The sequence below is a fragment of the Rhinolophus sinicus genome, linkage group LG18, assembly GCF_036562045.2.
Source record: "Rhinolophus sinicus isolate RSC01 linkage group LG18, ASM3656204v1, whole genome shotgun sequence".
NCBI classification, from domain to species: domain Eukaryota; kingdom Metazoa; phylum Chordata; class Mammalia; order Chiroptera; family Rhinolophidae; genus Rhinolophus; species Rhinolophus sinicus.
In genome coordinates, this window is record NC_133767.1 from 15,342,020 (window position 1) to 15,360,667 (window position 18,648).

Sequence of the window (18,648 nt, forward strand, 5' to 3'; positions counted from 1 at the left end):
GGATACCTCCTGGTCAGCAGTGGCCCAGAGCGAAGGCGTGGCTATAGGGGTCCCAGGTGACAAAGGCCAGAGGGCCCCGCGCCATTGAGCAGAATGTGAGCATCCAAATCCCTCCCAGACTCTGAATTCCAAAGAGGCTGCTGACTCCTGGGTCCCCACAATGATTCAGTATCAGCCAGGCCTGGGGACGCTGCCCCCTTCACCCAGGCAGCTATAGTTCTCAATCTCAGGGTGCCAGAATCATCAAGGGGCTTGTCTGCGACACCCTTTCTCTGGTTTGCCAGCTCTGAGTGGTCCTGGAAGTGTGCGTTATATAATAAGTGCCCCAGCGAGGCCTACCGCACACCTCAGCTGAGCTACACTGGAAGAAACCAGCTTCCTGCTGAGGTGCATGGGCCGTAGGTGCCAATGCCATCTTTCTCATTCGGGTGCCAGGAGGTTTGTTTGCACAAGGCTGCTTGGGGAAGGCACGCCACAAATGGCCAGTAAAAGGTCGTGGCCATTACTGGAGTCAAGAGAAGGACCAGGAGCCCAAGAGGGCTCAACACAGCCAGGGGGCAGCGGGAGGGCACAGCTGGTGGTCTGGATGTGGGGTGTTGTGAAGGGCCTGGGCCTGATTCTGTGGGCCATGGGGAGCCATGGAAGGTTGTGGAGCAGGAGACTCAGGGTCCTGGGTTCCATGTTTGTGTGTGGAACTGGACATGGTAGAGACATAGCCCCTCAACCCTGGCTGCTGACTCCTCCAGCAGAGAGAACTTCCATCCTGGTGCAAAGGGGTGTGAGGCCCAAAGGCCCTCATGCAGTAAGGAGAATGTTGGGACTTATCGATGGAGAAGGAAGCATGTAGCAGGAGGGTGGGGTGGAGGAGGGCAGGGAAGCTACCTCAGGTCTGCATCCTGGCACCCACGTTCTCAGGATGGCCCCTGGGCCATGCATTCATCAGTCAGTTCACAAGCATTTATCCAGCACTGACTGGCCTTGAAGAAGCACATTGCTACATCGTAGACGGGGCCACATGGCAGGGTACTGGGGCAGCATCCAGGACCTGAGAATGGCCCTCTGCCAACAGCCAGCCAGCCAGCAAGGAAGCAGGGACCTTGGGCCTTCAATAACAAAGAGCCGAAGAATCCCACAACCAGTGAGTGCGCAGGAGGTCCCTCAGCCTCAGATGAGGACTGGAGAATGCGACCCCAGACTTTGGAGACCCGGAGCAGAGGACCCCACTAAGCCTGGGCTTCTGATGCACAGAACCTGTGATAATACATGTGCTTTGTTTAAAGCTGCTAAGTTTGTGGTAATTTGTTACACACTAATAACTAACTAATGTACCTGGTTTAGACAGGGTGCTCAGGGAGGTCTCTGAGGAGGTGACCTTGAAACCAAGGAAGGAAGAGCAACATCAGCTGTTGGGAGGGCTGGGGGAAGAACCTTGGGGTCAGGACCTGGGGGTGGGGTGAGGAAAGGCCAAGAGGCTAGGGCAGGGTGAGCAGGGGGATGGTAGTATGGGGTGGCATTGGAACAGGCAGTGGGGACCAGACCTCGAATGACATTTCCAATGTGCTGGTAAGTTTGCTGTGTGTCCAAAGTGAAGCACTTCCAGTGGGAGGGGGGATTTGATTGGGTCCAGCTCCCTGGGTACAAAGGAAAAACAGGTTTACAGAAGGCTTTGTGCAGAATCAGTGAATATAAAACGGGGGAAGGATTCAAGCTGATTGTACCAGGTCCTGTGCCCACCTGGTGGGGAGGGAGTGGAAAATGTGATTGGGAGCTGCCTAGAGTAGGGGCAGGACCCTGTCCCCTGGGTGCTTGCCAGGGGGCCGAGCTGTGGGCACGGTTTGTGTGCAGGGTCCACTGTTCAGGGGCTGCTTACAAAGAAAGATCTACAAGAATGAAGTTGGACTCCTACCTCACACCATATACAAAACTAACTCAAAGGCCTAAACATGAGAGCCAAAACTATAAAACTCTTAGAAAAGAAAATGGGAAAATCTTCATGACTCTGGATTTGGCAATAATTTCTTGGCTATGACACCAAAAGCACAGGCAGCTAAAGAAACATAAGTTGGTGTGGTCACACAGCAGCCTAGCCGTTTGTCCCCCCCAACCTTTCCCTAAGGAAAGAAGAAGTTGTGGGATTGTGCCTCTCTGGGATTGAGTTTATAATATCCTGAGTCTCTCCATTTGGTCTTCAAGAGAAGGGTCTGCGGTCAACTACGAGTAAGATTCCTCACCGGAGGGACAACTCAAGCCAGACGATACCCCATTGAGACCCCAATGAGCTGCTATAAGAAATAATAAAACGGAGCCTTGCCCCTCCCTCTTGTTCTTGTGGGAAGCTGCTGCTTGCCTCTGCTACTCCCTCTCACCTTATTGTGAGAGAGGCCCATTAGAGCGATAAGATCTAGCTCTTTCTGCTCAGCTCATGGGACAGTTTCACCGAGAGAGACTGTCTCCCGGGGTGGTGCATACTGCACCTTAGTCATCATGGGACGATATGCTTCAGCTGCTTTGGGACAAATAATTGGGTATTGAAATCATTTTTCTGATGTGGTGTAAGAGTTTCACAGACCCTGCCTCTAATCATGTGATGCTCATTGTTTGTAATCAATAAATACTGCCAGTGACCCGATTCGGGGCTCCAGTCTCTTGAGGCTGCGAGTCCCTTGGTCCTCTGTGATTTAACTGTATATGAGTCTCTGTCTCTTTATTATAGTTTAACCCTCGCCGCCTCCCTCGCCTTCCCACGGCTTGTGTTGTGCAGGTCGCAACAAGTTGGACTTCATCAAAATTAAAAACTTTTATTCATCAAAGGACTCATATTAGCAAAAAGGCAATGAACAGAATGGGAGAAAATATTTGCAAATTACATACCTGATAAGGGAGGTTAATAGCTACAATATATAAAGAACCCTTTCAATTCAACAACAACAACAAAAAATTCAAATATGGGGAAAAGCTCTTCTTCTCCAAGAAGATACACAAATGGCCAAAAAGCACATGAAAAGATGCTTAAAACCACTAATCATTAGGGAAATGCAAATCAAAACCACCAGGAGATACCACCTCACACCCAATGGATAGTTACTATAGGAAATGGAAAACAATGATTGTTGGCAAGAATGTGGAGAAATTGGAAGCCTTGTGCATTGGTTATGTGAAATGGTGCAGCTGCTGTGGAAAAGTCTGGAAGGAGAGAAGGCTGGGGGCCCATGGGAGCCCGTGAGGGGCTGGACCTGTCTCCCTGAGCTTGGGAACTGTCCTTGGAGGATGAGGAGTCCCGCATTCCACTCTGGGGGGGGGGGTGCATGCGGATTGCAAGGGGGGGCACCATCCCCTCCCCACAACCTCCATCTCCTCCATCCCAGCCTTGGGGCCCTCTGCTTCCATCTTCTGCTCCTGCTGTGCCGAGGCCACACCCCAGGGCTCTGGGGTTCTTCCTGCCCTGTAGCCCAGACTAGCTAGGTAGAGCCTTTCACACAATATTCCTAAGTAGCAGTGACTTGGCTGTGGGGGCGTCGGGGAAGATGCTGGACCAAAACTGAGGCTAAACGGAGGGTTCTGGAAATGCCCCCATGGGCATGTGCACCTTCAGAGCATGGAGACAGGTACCTCCAGGTGTGCCCAGCCCCCCTCCCAGGGGGCTCCCTTTCCAAGCTCCCCAAGGGAACCCTCTGACCCCAAAGGGCTGGGGAACCCCTCAGATCTCTGCCTGACTCCTTGACCCTGGCCTGGCCCCACAGGACACAGGAGCGCCTTCTAGTGGTCCCAAGCTGGGATGCTGAGGCCGCGTGAAGGTGTCATGTCCCCCATCCATGCATGTATGAACCTGGTCAGTGGTCCTGAGCTTGCTCCATCCCAACTGGGTGGTTCCTACATTAGAACAGAGGAAGGAGCAAAGTCTGGGACCAGCTCTGTCTGCCTGTGTCACGACCATGGGTTTGATTGCTTCTCCATGACCCATAAGAAGGAAGATGGTCATTGGATGCCATCACTGCCAAATCACCACAGTCACCAAAGAGAGAGGCTGTGACTAGTTGGCACACTCAGAACCTGATGGTGGCAGACCCCCTGCTGTGTGTCCCTCCCAGCTGCTACTGATGGCGGGATCTATAAGAAGGCAGTCTCCATTTTTGCTCCAACTTGGCTAGCAGATAGCTGAGCCACCGGGACTAGAAATATCTGAGCATTTCCACTAAAAGTAGAGAATGAAGGGACCTCCTGGTGGAGCTAGGATGTCCCCCTCACTACTGTGCAGAAAGAATCTGGCACCAACAGTTTGGCCCCCAACCCCCCTGAAACAGAGAGAAGGGGCCATGCAGCAGGATGCATGGGGTGGTGGCCTGCCTTCTCTGGCCACATTCCTTCCCACCTGGTCATGCATGCATGCATGCATTCATTCATTCATTCATTCTGTTTATTGAGCACGGGGCCAAGAAAGGGATTGTTTGTTTTTATTTTATTTTAAGATGGGAGGACATGTTTGATATGTTTGCTACTGAGAGAGAGAGAGAGAGAGAGAGAGAGAGAGAGAGAGAGAGAGAACTCTGGGCACACCTTGGAGTACCTGAAGGTGCATACGTCCATGGTGGCATTTCCAGAGCCCTCGGTTCAGCCTCAGCTTTGGTCCAGCATCTCCCCTGACGGCCCCTCAGACTCAGCCCCCCACGTCTAAACGAGGCATTTTGAGGACCTCAGAGCCACTGTCAGAGCCTGTCCTGGCCCACCACGGTGAGTCAAATCCCCTCTTCTCTGTCCCCCATTGCAGCCAGCTCAGCCTCAAATGAAGAGACTAAACCCAAAGCCCTTGGACGCCAGCAGTCAGATCGTTCCTCCACACTGGCCTGCCTGCTGCTCCAGCAGGCCCCTTCCTGCCTCAGTGCCTGTACCCGCGCCATTCCCTTCCCCTCCCCCAACACTGCAGCCAGGTGGCTCCCTCCCACTTGCTCTAAATCCCACCCCCTCCCGTAGGCCCTGGAAGCCCTCCAGCTTGTGCTACAGCCATTTGTTTAGGGATCTGCCTCCCTTCCAACCTGTGCCCAGGTTGGGAAGGTGTTCAAAATATGCCAAGTGGAAGAATGCAGAAAAAGGAGCCTACCTGGCTCCGGTTACTCCGATGTGGAATCAGCGCTCTGGGCCCAGGAACCCTTGGCCACCAGGTGGCAGCAAAGAGACTGCAGCTCCCACCGCGGCTGCAACAGCGGCGCGCAAGGAAGGTTCGACCCCAGGCCTCACCGCCCCATTGTTAACACCGCCCAAGCAGCCCTAATGCCAGCTGACCTAGCGATTGTTTGCTCAGTCAGCCGGGTAAATAAGCGTGTGTTAAAAGGAGACTGTCCATCACAACGGGATAGGGATAGACCCTATAGGTTGCACCCATAGAAACATGGTGCAAACCCCACCATGCTGCTGGTTTGTACCTGGATAGTGTTACCAGCCAAGATTCACACCTGGTGGGCTTTTTCTCCAAGACTTGGAGAGGTGATAAAGTAACCCCCTTGGCCCAAAGTGGAGCCTTTCTCTGTTTTTAACCGGAAGGATTTTACAAGAAATGGGAATGCCTCCTTCACTCTGTAATTTAATGTTATTTAATGCAGGCTGCTTGAACCCCTGAGAAACATCTGTGGATACATGTCCTCCATGTCCCCACTCTGAATGATGTGCTTAAGCACCAACATGCTGCAAGGCCATCATGACATGTCCCCTTCCAGTTTCCTGGTGGGAGCTCTGTCTCCACATCCTGGACTCCAGTTTCTGGTGATGCTCAAGGTCCAGGGTGTGTGTCCTTGTAGCCGAGCCAGGTCTAGGTCCCCGGCTGCCTGAAGAGGTGGCCTGAAGAGGGGGACAGTCTCAGAGGGGCCAGACACCCTGCCCAGAGCACTGAGGCAGGGAGGGCAGCTCAGCCACGTTGGAGTCGCCCCTGCTGCAGAGTCAGCCCCACCATCTTCCCTGGTACCTGGGGCCCTGTCCACCAGGGGCCTCTCCCAGGGGCTGACAGCCACGTTTGCCACTTCCCTGGCCTTGCCCGCCAGCTCCCTACCTGGCAGGCTGTGATGCTGATTCACCTCCAGTGTGCCTTCTCTAGGTAATGAGCTCAAACTGCTGAGGGGCCTCCAATGTCATATTTACTCTCTGTTCCTCTTGCGACAACTGCTGATCACTCAATGTGTGTTCATGTTATGTGCCCAGCTTGGAACTGGGGTATAAGGGGTCACAAGTGAGAACCCATCCCTGCCACCCCCAGAGCCGACAGTCCAGTGGGGAGAGAGCTGAGCAAAAGGGAGCTTGTCACACCAGGGTGGAGGAAAGGCCTCGACATACAGCTTGGGTAGCCATCCTGAGGGCAGGTGCTGGGAGGCTAGGGAGGAGTTTTCCACAGGATGACGGCAAGGGATGCAGTCAGAGCGGGAGAAGCTGGAGAGTGACTCAGAATGGCCAGGGTGGAAGCACAGGAAAGGGGGTCCAGCAAGGAACCCAAATGTTATCCCGTGTGTGTGTGTGTCCGGGAGGTGAGCAGGGTTTTAGTAACTTGGGTGGATTTGTATTCTGGTTAGATTACAGAGTGTGCACAACTGTTGGGAGAGGTCAGGACCAACACGGAGATCAGCTGACTTGACAGAACTGGGGACGGGGGATGGGTGGCCTGGACAGGGAAGAGGAGAGAGGTGGGTGGGTGGAAGGATATCTAGGACTTAGACTTGTGGCATCAGAGAGAAGGAGAAATCAGGGTGAAACCTGGCCTTGAGGTGGCTGGGAGTTGGAGGTCCTGCAGGGGATCCCGGGGTATCTGCAGGCCTGTGGAACTGGGGTGGGGGAGTCCAGTGTGGGCACCTTGGCTTCCGGGTGCCATGAGACACCCCATTCAGGCGCAGACCAGGGCATCCTTGCTGTCCAGGTGTATCTGAAGCCCCAGGATGGAGGAACCCACCCAGGAGGGGTGACACGGAGGGCAGGAAGGCCTGTGTGGAGTAGACCCGAGGACACCAGCACCCATCGGTGGTGGTGAGTGGCTCCCACACGTGGCCAACAGAGGAGTGGATATGGGGCAGGAGAGAAGTGAGCAGCCCCGAGGAGAAGAGAGTAGTGGAGTGATGGCCGCTGGGAGGGCAGGCAACATGGAGGGTGGCTGACTCCTCCCAGGTTGGTTTTAACATTGAAAGGCCCCTCCCATGTAACCCAGCAATTCCACTCTTAGGTAGAGACTCAAAGGAATGGAAGCCAGGCACACCCGCAAAAATGTGTGTACAAATGTTCATGGGATTACTGTTCCCTCAAGGTGGTAACCGCGGGGCCGTCAACGGGCATGTCATTAACAAACTGTGGTCTGTCCACACAATGGACTATTAGTTGGTTATAAAAAGGAAGGCAGACATGACACACGCCGCCACGTGGGTGGTCCTGGAGAGCATGCTGAGTGAGAGAAGCCAGACCCAAAAGGCCATGTACTGTGGGATTCCATTCAGGAAATGTCCAGAACAGGCAAATCCACAGAGATGGAAAGCAGACCAGTGGATACCAGGAGCTGGGGGAGGGGATGGGGAGTGGTGGTTTCATGAGCACAGGGTTTCCTTTGGGGGCATGAAAATGTTCTGGAACTTGAGAGCGGTGGTGCTTGCACAACACTGGGAATGTGCTAAGTGCCACTGAACCATTCACTTTAAAATGGTTACAATGGCAAATGTTTTATGTATTTTACAGTAATAATAATAATGCCTTGAAATCTCGCCTCCTTGGGAACCCCCTCAGCTATGGGCAGCCAGGATGGCAAGTCACCACCACACAGGGGCTGTGAGGGAGCACGAGCTGTCATGCAGTGGTGGCTGGTGACTTTAGCAGATGACCTGCCCTGTGCAATGGGGCAGGGGCCGGGCTGCAGGGTGAGGGGTGGGCAGGAGAGAAGCCATGGAACAGCTGGGGGATCAGAGCTGGCTGGCTTTAAAAGGGGAGCAGGGCAGACAGGAGGCTGGGGAAGGCACCCGTCAAGGGAGCATGTTGTGTTGTTTTGTTTTTAAATCCCAGCAATTTGACGTGTGTTTAAATGCTGATGAGAAAGTGAGTAGGTGCAATGCATTGAAAAAAACCTGTGTTTTTTTTTTTTTTTCCTAAATGGGGAGAGAAAAACATTATCAACAAATGACCCACGAAGAGGGAAGTGATCTTACTAAATGAAGATGCACCAATACCAACAAGGAGAAAAACACCAAAACCTGAACAGCTGGTTGGCTAAGGATAAACAGATGGGGAAACTGAGGCCTGCCCACAGTGAGACTGAGACTGTGGGTGTGGGGAGACTGGACAGGGCCTGGGGGTGGTGGTGTGGGGTACCCATCCCCGTCATGCTTCTTGGTGAGCTTCTCAGTGCTGGTCTTGTGGGGTGGGTGTGTGAGCAAGAGAGTTTGGGGAGCAAAGAGCAAGGCAGAGGATAGGACACCCTACAGGAGGCCCCCTCCCTCCCAGGTTCGGGAGCAACCTCAGATCCTAACCCTGCTGCCCCTGGAGGCATTAGCCTGCCCCAGGAGAAGGGCAGTGCCCAGATTCTGAGATCAATCAGGGTGTGTGGCCAGGGGTCTGGGTTCTCACATCATCTGCTCTCGACTGAATTGTGCCCCCGAAGTCTGTATGTGGACGCCTTTACCCCTAGGGTCACTGTGCTTGGAGATGGGGCTTTAAGGAGGTGACTGAAATCAAATGAGATAAGGGTGGGGCCCTCATCCACTAGGATTAGCGGCCTTATAAGAAGAGGAAGAGAAATGACTGCCTCTCTCTCTCTCCACCCTGTGAACACACAGTGAGAAGATGGCCATCTATGAGCCAGGATGAGACCTTCACCAAGACCACACCATGCTGCCATCCCGATCTCAAACTTCCAGCCTCCAGAACCATGAGACATAAATGTCTGTGGTGTTTGTTATGGTGGCCCACGCACAGTAAGACACCATCTGAACACCTCAGAACACGCAGGCCTGTCTGTCAACTGTCCTCTTACAGGTGCAGCCCATAGGCTGCCTACCGTGGGGGCTGCCGATGAAATGGCACCCATGGTGGCCTGCCATGGGGAGACTGCTACAGATCCCCTTTTTGTTCTGGGTTCCACTCAAAATTGGCAGATGATAAGTGGGTCCCCTAGCGTATACACTGCCTCCCAACCCCAAAGTTGCCACTAAGTACTGTGTCTCTTTTTCACTGGCAGGCGGTGCGACATATAACGTGTCCTGTACCTCGCAAGGGATGTCTCAGCCATCCCCAAGTACTGCACCCCAAGAACTTCGTCCATGAATCATGCCCGCGGCAGGTGGGTGTCTTACCAGAGACTTCCTCCTTCAGTCCAATGAGGTGACGTCCTCCACACGCAGGCCCTCTGCAGGATGGCGAGGTGATCCCGGGCAAGACCGTGGGTGCTTGCTGGTGTCCTTCCCAGGGGACTGAAAACTGCTTTGATCCTCTGTTCTGAGGGGGATTGGAGAAAACAGTCGCCAGACCAGGAGTCACTGTCCACGTGGCTGAGGCTGTGTGGATCTGTCCCAGTGAAGATGCCACCACAGCATCGATGGCTGAAGCGACCAACGTACACCGGCTCCACGTGGTGTTTTCAGGGACTGTGTCGGTGAATTCAGTAGGCTGGGACGAGGACCTCCACCCTCGTCTCTGACGTCCGAGCGTGGCGCTATCTTTGCGGTTCTGCCTCGGTTGTATTGCCGCCTCTCACCTGCAGACTGAGCGGGAGGGGAGGAGGGGCATTTCCAGGGGCTGCTATTTCGTTTTCCCCACCACAAGAACACCAGAGTGGATGGGGAGTTCCCGCTGGGAACAACGGAGGCTCACGGCTCTCTCTCCTCTCTGGGTCCCTAACACCTCACTCAACCTTTTACTGACCGCAGGGCAGAGTCAGAATGTGGCAGCAGATTCTTTGCACTATTGTAACGTTTGTGTTGCATTTCTATTTAGGACAAGAGACAGGGGCTTTCTATTTCTGGTAGTACTTTACGGTTTCTGTTTTGATTCCGGGTCTTAATGAAACATGTGAACACATTTAATTTAAAGAGAAAACGTGGAGCCAGGACCCGGGGTGGAGGGTCTGGGAGCTCGGGGTCAGGAGCCCATGGGAGCCGCAGCCTCTGCTCTCTGCCGCCCTCTGGTGGCTGTGTCTGTGGGTGGGACGCCGTGAAGGCGCAGTTTTCTGTACACGTTTGGGGGTGCAAACTGAGTGCCCACTCCGCGCTCGGCCCCCTTCCTCCCTTGTTCCCGGGTCCCAGGGATGAACCGGAGACACGGCCCTGCCCTGGAAGAGCTCCCGGGATGGCTGATGTTTTGTGGGAAATGGACGGCGAGGGACTGGGGGTAGGAAAGTGCAGTGGCCTCTGGGCTGGGCTCGGCGCTGTCAGTGGGGACCCACCGGAGCGCACCGGGACCTGAGCCCGGAGCCGCGCCTGCAAGGGCTGGGAGTGTTGGACAGTGGGAACAAGCTTCCGCCAGGACAGGGGGGCGCCTACCTCCCGGTCTTGACCTTTACTGCGCATGATCCCCTCCTCGTCCTGACCTCCTCGGAGCCCTGATTTCCCGCGCACCATGACTTCCGCCCTCTGACCTCTGTGCGCTGACCTCCTCTGCGCCTTGACCTCCGTTTGCTGACCTCTTCAAACGGAGATGTAACGCTGACCTCCGCGCTACGACCGTGCCTGTTGAGATGCTTAACGAGATGGGCTTGCACCCACTCCAGGTCATTGTGGAGCCCAAGCGCTCCATGCCGGAGGGGTGTGGCCAAGCCAGGTGCCCTAATACCGGCCGCCGTGCAGGTAGGGGCTGGGCGGCCGACTCCCAGGGGCGATTGACAGGCCCTGTAAACTCCACCCATTTCCAACTTGTAAACTCGAGCTTCCTAGACGGGCTTTCGCGGCTACAGAGGAACTACTTACTTTTGTGTGCAGGTGTGTGTGTGTGTGTGTGTGTGTGTGTGTGTGTCGCATGCTCATTTGGTGCAGGCAGTTTTGGAATGTAAAACGCCCAGAGGCACAGGTAACTGAGGTTAAGAAACCTGTTCCCTGCTGTGCCCTCTTGCTAATCTTGTTTAGGTTTTATTCTCCCCCACTGGACTAGTCACGCTCCAGGAGGGCAGAGATATTTGTCTATTCGCTCACTGCGTATTCCCAGTGCCTAGAACAGTGCCTGGTGTATGGTGATTGCTCAGTACTATGTATGGAAAGAATGAATAATGGACCGCCCCTCTCGGGTTGACTGAAAATGTCTGCGCTGAGTTGGCTGACTCAGACCAGGGAATTGAGAGGGGAAAAAATGATTTCGGTTATAAGACAAAGTTTCACTTTTGCACACCCGTAGGAGTGAACTATACTGATGGTCACATCTGCACGCTTGGCCTGTAGCATTCCACTATTCCTTCTACCCTGGGGTTAGGAAGGCGTTGGAATGCTGGGGCAGCTTGCAGGGCTGTCCAGAGTGGGAGGGAGACTTGGTGGACAGACAACAGGACCATTGGCTGAGAGGATGGGTCTTTTCCTAGCTCAGCCTTGCCTGTCTCCGGGGAAGTGAATTGAGACCCAGAGGAACTGGCGGGTGGAATTTCTGTTCCCACGTGATGTTAAATGCGCTCACTTTTCTTTGCTGCGCCCCCTGGTGGAATTCCGCTGTAATACTCGCTGGGGCCGGACATCCTCCCCTCAGGCCTCCCCTGGGGCCCTGCCCCACGTGTCTGCTTTGATCCTCCTGGAGTCCGGGATTCTGGTTCCGGGCATCCCTCGTCTCAATGGGATTCCTGCGTAGCTAGCTACGTTGCTGAGGGAACTTCTAATTTGTTGCCTGCTCTTCTCTAGGATGCTCCCCTTTTGATGATCTGTGATCTTATTCTCCGTGTAAGAATCTTCTCTGGGCTATTTGCCCAGGGGTGCAAACACCTAATTTCACTCAGTATGGCTAAATGATTCCAGACGGGATGGATGTACAAGTTTGCACCCACCCCACTCTAGGGGTTGAATGGTGGCCCCCAAAGTTCTGTCCATGTCATCACCTCCAGAACCAGGGGCACACGATGTGCTTAAGGATCTTGAGAGGAGGTGCTTCTCCTAGATTATGGGCGGGGGGCCCTAAATGCAACCACACGCATCTTTATGAGAGACACACAGAGGGGACGCAGGCATTGCAAATGTAGAGGCAGAGAGTACAGGGACGTGGCTGTCACTCCAATTAAAAAACGAGAGAAAATAAATACATTCTGTTGTTTTCATCCACCAAGCTTGGCAGTTTGTTATGGCAGCCCCAGGACACCAACGAGTCCCTTCAGAACAAAAAGAGTTCCCATTTCTCTACATTCTCCCAACCTTTGACACCAACTATGATTTTAATTTTTCCTTTCTGATGGTTGCGATCTTTGATTTCTGCCTATCACGTGCACCAACATCGTGCGTGCTTTATTTCAGTAACTTTAAAGTCTCTCTCTGTTTTAAAAAGGCAGCTTTACTCAGGTATAATTTGATAACGTTCACCGATTTTAAATGTATGGTGCGATGAGTTTTTTGACATACACACAGTCTCGCGAGACTTCATGTCCCAACTGGTTGATATGGCAGAGAAAACAGGGAGCTCAGACCTCTGTCCCATTCTCTCCCGGTTCGAGCATCCTTGGTGCCAAGAGCCGTCTCTCCTCAACACCAGGCCTCCTGTCCCCTGCCTATCAACGGGGAATCCTCCTGGTCTCCATCTGATACCTCCTTTCACCCCTGGGCTCTCTCCAACGTTAGACTGGTGTATTCCTGAGGCTGCCGTAACAAAGTACCACAAACTGGGGGGCAGGAGGGGCTTAAAAGAACAGAAGTTTATTTTCTCATGGTACTGGAGGCCAGAAATCTGAAATCAAGGTGTCAGCACCTTGGTTCTTTCCAGAGGCTCTGGGAAAGAATGTGTTCCATGCTTCTCTCAGCTTCTGGTGGCCCCGGCAATCCTTGGCGTCCTTGGGCCTGTAGACTCGTCACTCAACTCTCTGCCTCCATCTTCACATGGTCTTCCCCTCTCTGCCTTCTCTCCTCTTCTAAGGACACCTGCCATGGCGTTTAGGGGTAACCAAATCCAGTATGAGCTTGATTAATTACATCTGCAAAGACTCTGTTTTTGAATAATCACCTTTTGAGGTTCCTGGTAGACATGATTTTGAGGGGACGCTATTCCAACCCTCTGTGTCTGGGAAAGGGAGCCAGGAGTCTACACAGACCTCTTTCCTGGCAAGTGGAAGTGGCACCCCAGCATCCTTTCCCGAAATCCCTTTTCTGCTGCGGTCGGCCGGAGGTGCTGTCTTGGCTGGTATCCCGGGTGTCTCTGACACAGGAATCCACAGGAGGTGTGGCCAGGTGGCCAGGTGGCCTGACACTGCCATGATGAAAAGTCACACATGGGTCAGATGTGGGACAGGCGAGGGTCCAGCAAAGACCTGCCCCGCCTCCCTATCCTGCAGGTTCAGCCCAGCTTCCTGGGTGATACACAATATCTGACCTGCCCATCTCCGCTTCCTGCATACTGGGGCCCTGGCTGTGGTCAGTGGGGGCATGTACCCCATCATCCCATCTCTCCTGGTCTCCCCACACCTGCAGCAGTTCATCATAACCCACGGACGTGTCCCAGGAATTCCAGGGTGTCCTCACAGATACCAAATGATCCTTACCTTCCTTCCTCTCACCTGGCAGACCCCACTTGCCAGGGGTGACCTGCATCGCAGCCATCCAACGGGGTCTACTTCTCTCTCACACGCTCACTATGGGCTGGATGGTGAGGGTTGCTCCTGCCACTTTCCCCTGGGGACGGCTCCTCCCAGCGATCAGAGGTGCAATGCCAGTGTCTCTAGGGGTTGAATGGGGACATCCTATGCCCAGCCGCGCCCACAGATGACGTGCTTGCCTTCATTCCAAGTTCTGCTCTGTGACCACCAACTCCACCTCGCCACTTGTCACCCCCCATCTGCCACCTCTCTTTGCCTTGAGCCCCCCTCAGACCTTTTTTCCCCCTAATAAATGAAAAGAAAATTAAAATAGATTTTATTTTTCAGAGCATTTTTAGGTTCATAGAAAATGGTGTACAAAGTTCAGCTCCCATACACATAGTTTCCCTTTTGTGAACGTCTTCAATTAGTGTGGGAAGTTTGTTACAGGGGATGAAGGGATATGGATACAATCTTATTAGCCGAAGCCCACAGCTGACATCAGGGCTGCCCGTGTGCAATCCGTGGGCTTTGACAAATGTATAATGATATGTAGCCAATGTCACACTACACCTTTGGCTCTCCTCCACCCAGCACACTCCCATCTGACCATGGCAGCTCCCAGGAATGCTTTTCTCACAGAAAAGTCCAACCTGACGATTATAGAAGCGCGTTTTGTTTAACATGTTACACTCAGGCTTTGTGGGGGGTCCAGCCCCCTCTCCAAGAGGAAACCAAGTGCACTCCCCGCAGAGCCCTCCAGGGGCGCACAGCCAACTCTCAGAACACTCTCTCTTTTCCCTACTCTCTTCTTCTCTAATAGCAACTAACTCCAGCCTGCTGTAGGAGTTTCATTTTTCTCTCAAGTAAAACAAGCAGCTGGTGAGAACAGCGAATTAAAGCCACACTGAAATGTCATTATCTAGACAGCAGATTGGCACAATGGGAAGGCCCAAGCACGCCGAGGTCAGGCGAGGCCGGCTTGATGGGACTCACGCTGCTGGTGGGAGTGACATTGGGACGGCCGCCTAGGGAAGTGTCACCAGGGAAACCTCCCCCTGCAGTCCATTTCTGGATGGAAAGGCTCTTGCCTGGAGACAGGCACCCTTTCGTCCAGGGCAATGTTGGCCATTCATGGTCATTCTTGGTGACACATGCACCGTCCCCCAGCATCAATGGTGGAAGACCTATAGGATTGACAACTACAGAACAACAAGAGGGCGTGACGGCAGTGGTACCCAATGTCGGGGTGGATCTCACCAACCTCCAAAGAATCCAAACACACAAGTCAAGAAGGAACACGCACTGCATGATTTCAGAGACAGACCTCAGAGTTAGGGATGTGTGCAGTATACCAAAAAGCAACGAAAGTCAGGATTGGGGGTCTCCAACCAGATGCCCCAAAGGTGAGGTCTTCCTGGGTCTGTGTGAGCTCTGGGTGCCTTGTGTGATCCAGTGTTCCCAGCCACCTGTCCCCTCTCCGCCTCCAGCCTTGGGCCGGTGTGAGGTTTGACCCAGGTTGTGCAGGCAGAGAGGACCCTCGGGGGGCAGTTTGGTCCATGAGGGAGCTGGGCTCCAGGCTCCAGACCTCAGCAGGGATGGGAATGACACCTGGCATGTTCTTGCCTCATAGCCTCCAGATTTTAGCTGAGAAGCAAACCTCACCCCAACATCGCCCATTATCCTGTTTTATTTCTTTATACACACATCCATTCCAAAAGCATAATACCCGATTATTCCTCTCCCAGTACGACACATCTCCTTGGGGACAGCACTTCCAAAATACAGGGTCTGTGTCAGGGAGCTGAGATTATGATCTCGGTCAGCTGACAAAGGTGACCCACATCCTCCACACCCCAAATTCCACCAGAGTCTGTCTGCTGTGGGGTGGGGTGGGGGGGGCAAGGACATCACCCTGCTGAACCCAGAGACCCTGTGACATGTTCCCATCATATCAGCCTGATCTCCCTCCCTCCAGCCCTGGCCAGACAGGACCTGTGCTGCCCACTCAAGCAGGCCCTTATTTGCCTGTAATATCTTTTTCTATCCTTTTACTTTTAGTTTTTTGCTTCTCTCTTGTAAACAGCATGTATCTGGTGTGTTTTTTATGTCAGCCTTCAGTATTGGCAGTTTAACTGGTTAGTTTACTCCCTCTGTATTTATGATAATCATTGATATACTCAGACTGGTTTCTACCGTCTTCGTTTACTGTTTCATATTGTCCGGCTACTTCTATGTCTCTTTGTCGTCCTTTCTTACCTTTCTTCTAGTACAGACATCTCTATGTCACCTCAATAGGACGTGTATCACGCTCTCACATCCCCTGGTCTCCCCTCCCCTCAAACCCACCATGCTGATATCATCTAGACTGTTAATTCTGGGTTATTGTGGATATATCTGCTCTTCTTCTTTGATGCTATCTATTTTTAAAAGATAACAGTAACCTTTATCATGATATTTGATTTCCTTTGCTGAATGTATCTCTTGCAACACTTTTCTTTTATTAAGAACTTGATCTACACTATTTCAAAGGCTGTCAAAGCTTTGAGACAATGTATCCCTCAGAACACCGCTAACCCATGGCCTTCTTGAGTACTGCACTTTTTTTTACATTTTCCCATTAATCCGTCACATGTGCCCCCTGGGGGTCCAACTGGAAATATCCAGGTGGGCGGTCTGCCCCAGCTTCTTACCAAAGTGCCTTCATTAATGAGGGAAGATGTCATTTGCATTTCTAGGCTTCATATCCAGTTGCACCTATGACAAGTCCCCTGGGCACCTGCATGCACTGAGCCCCAGGCCACTGGGCAGGGCCCTGCGGAAGGGCAGCTGGTTGTGGGGCCGGCCTCCTGGTTGCAAGGAGAATCAGGGCCTGATGGAAGACCAAGAATGGTAGCCATTACCCCAGAGCTCACTCGGACCATCCTTGAAGCTCCCCAGAACCCCCAAACTGCCCAGCTTGTTTAAAACTGGCGTGAGCAGAAAAGACCAGGATCCTGTCTCCTGTCCTGAGGTTGGGCTGGGGTTTCTCATCCCTTCTTTTGGGCTACGTGGGCGTTCCAGCATCTGCCCCTCCTCTCCAGGGGCGGGAAACTCCTTGGTTCAGTTGTGATGTAACCTGGGCTGGAGCCAGTGGCTTGGATTTGGAGATAGGGGTTGGGTAATGCCCCCTGTTCCCATCACCTAATCTCTCCTTGCAACACTGTGTAGGGGCCACAGGTTACCTCTGGGGGTGGCTGAGGCCAGCAGAGCGTGGGTGTCCCAGAGGGTCTCAGCCATGAGTCGTGTGCCCTGAATGCCTCTTTATTTGCCCTCCTTTGGGTGAGCACACGAGGCTGCAACACTGTACATGAAAGAAAAACAAAGTACAACTTGGTAAGAAGTTTAAGACATCTTAGGGGTTCACTTCTGCCTGGGCACTATCCATGAATCAGAGAGAGCAAAGCATCTGAAGGACCTCCCAGGATGTCAGCCCATCCTAATTTGTTCTGAGATGCCCCAGCTCAGCCATGAGCTTTCCTTGCCCAGGGCCTTCCTCCCAACGTGCTGATGAGAAGCAGGGCACAGGGTGACGAGTCAGCTCAGGTGCCAGAACAAAGCCCACAGACCAGGCAGCTTCAACAACACAAATACATTTTCTCACAGTTCTGAAGGCTGGAAATCCGAGGTCAGGGTGTCGGCAGGGCTGGTTTCTCCTGAGGCCTCGCTCCCTGCTGTGTAGATGCCATCTCCTCCCTGTGCCCTCATGTCATCATGTCTGTGTCCCAATAACCTCACCTTATAAGGACACCAGTCACATTGGATTAGGGGCGACTCATATGGTCCCTGTTTTCCTTAATCACCTTTCTAAGGACCCTGAGGTCCTGAGGATTAAGACTTCAACATAGGAATTTGGGGGCTGCAACTCAGGGCACAACAGGGGCCCATTCAAGTTCAACATCCTTTTATGATTAAAAACGCTCCACAAAGCAGGTATAGGAGGAACATATCTCAACACAATAAAGTTCATATATGACAAGCCCACAGCTAATAGCATTGTCAATGGTGAAAAGCCTTTCCTCTAAGATCAGGAACAAGACGAGGATGCCCTCTGTCACCAATTCTATTCAACATGGTATTGGAAATCCTCGCCACAGCAATGAGACAAGAAAAAGAAACAAAAGGCATCCAAAATGGGAAGAAAGAAGTAAAACTCTCCTTATTCGCTGATGACATGATGCTATATATAGAAAGCCCTAACGACTCCCCCCAAAACGTAGAATTAATAAATGACTTCAGTAAAGTTATGGGATACAGAATCATTATATGGAAATCTGTTGTGTTTCTATACACCAATAATGAATGATCAGAAGAAGAAATTAAGAAAACAATTCTATTTAGAATTGTATCAAAAGGATAAAATGCCAACACATAAACTTAATCAAAGTGGTGAAAGACCTGTACTCTGAAAATTATAAGACACTGAAGAAAGAAATTGAAGAAGAGACAACTAAATGGAAGGATATACCTTGCTCATGGATTGGAAGGATTAACATTTTTAAGATGTCCTTACTACCTAAAGCAATATGCAGACTCAATGTGTAGTCCCTATTAAAATACCAATGGTAGTCTTCTCAGAATTAGAACAACCAAAGGATATACAATGGGGTAAAGACTGTCTCTTTAATAAGTGTTGTTGGGAAAACTGGACAGATACATGCAAAAAACGAAATTGGACCACTTTCTTACACCATATACAAGAATAAACTCAAAATGGATTAAAGACTTCAATGTTAAACCTGAAACTGTAAAACTCTTACAAGAAAACATAAGCAATAAACTCTGACATTGATCTTAGCAATATATTTTTGGATATGTCTCCTCGGGCAAGAGCAACAAAAGAAAAAATAAACAAATGGGACTATATCAAACTAAAAAGTTTTTGCACAGTGAAGGAAACCATCAATAAGACAAAT

The 18,648-nt window shown here is 52.0% G+C and overlaps 1 long non-coding RNA gene across 1 annotated transcript; it reads right to left on the reverse strand.

The window, feature by feature from the left end:
• Positions 1–9,298: 9,298 nt before the first annotated feature.
• On the reverse strand, positions 9,299–10,625 carry LOC141569459 (uncharacterized). The gene is made up of 2 exons (XR_012493135.1): positions 10,488–10,625; positions 9,299–9,710 (listed from the first exon to the last, which is right to left on the reverse strand). It is a non-coding gene; the product is annotated as an uncharacterized LOC141569459 (long non-coding RNA).
• Between the last annotated feature and the right edge of the window lie 8,023 nt (positions 10,626–18,648).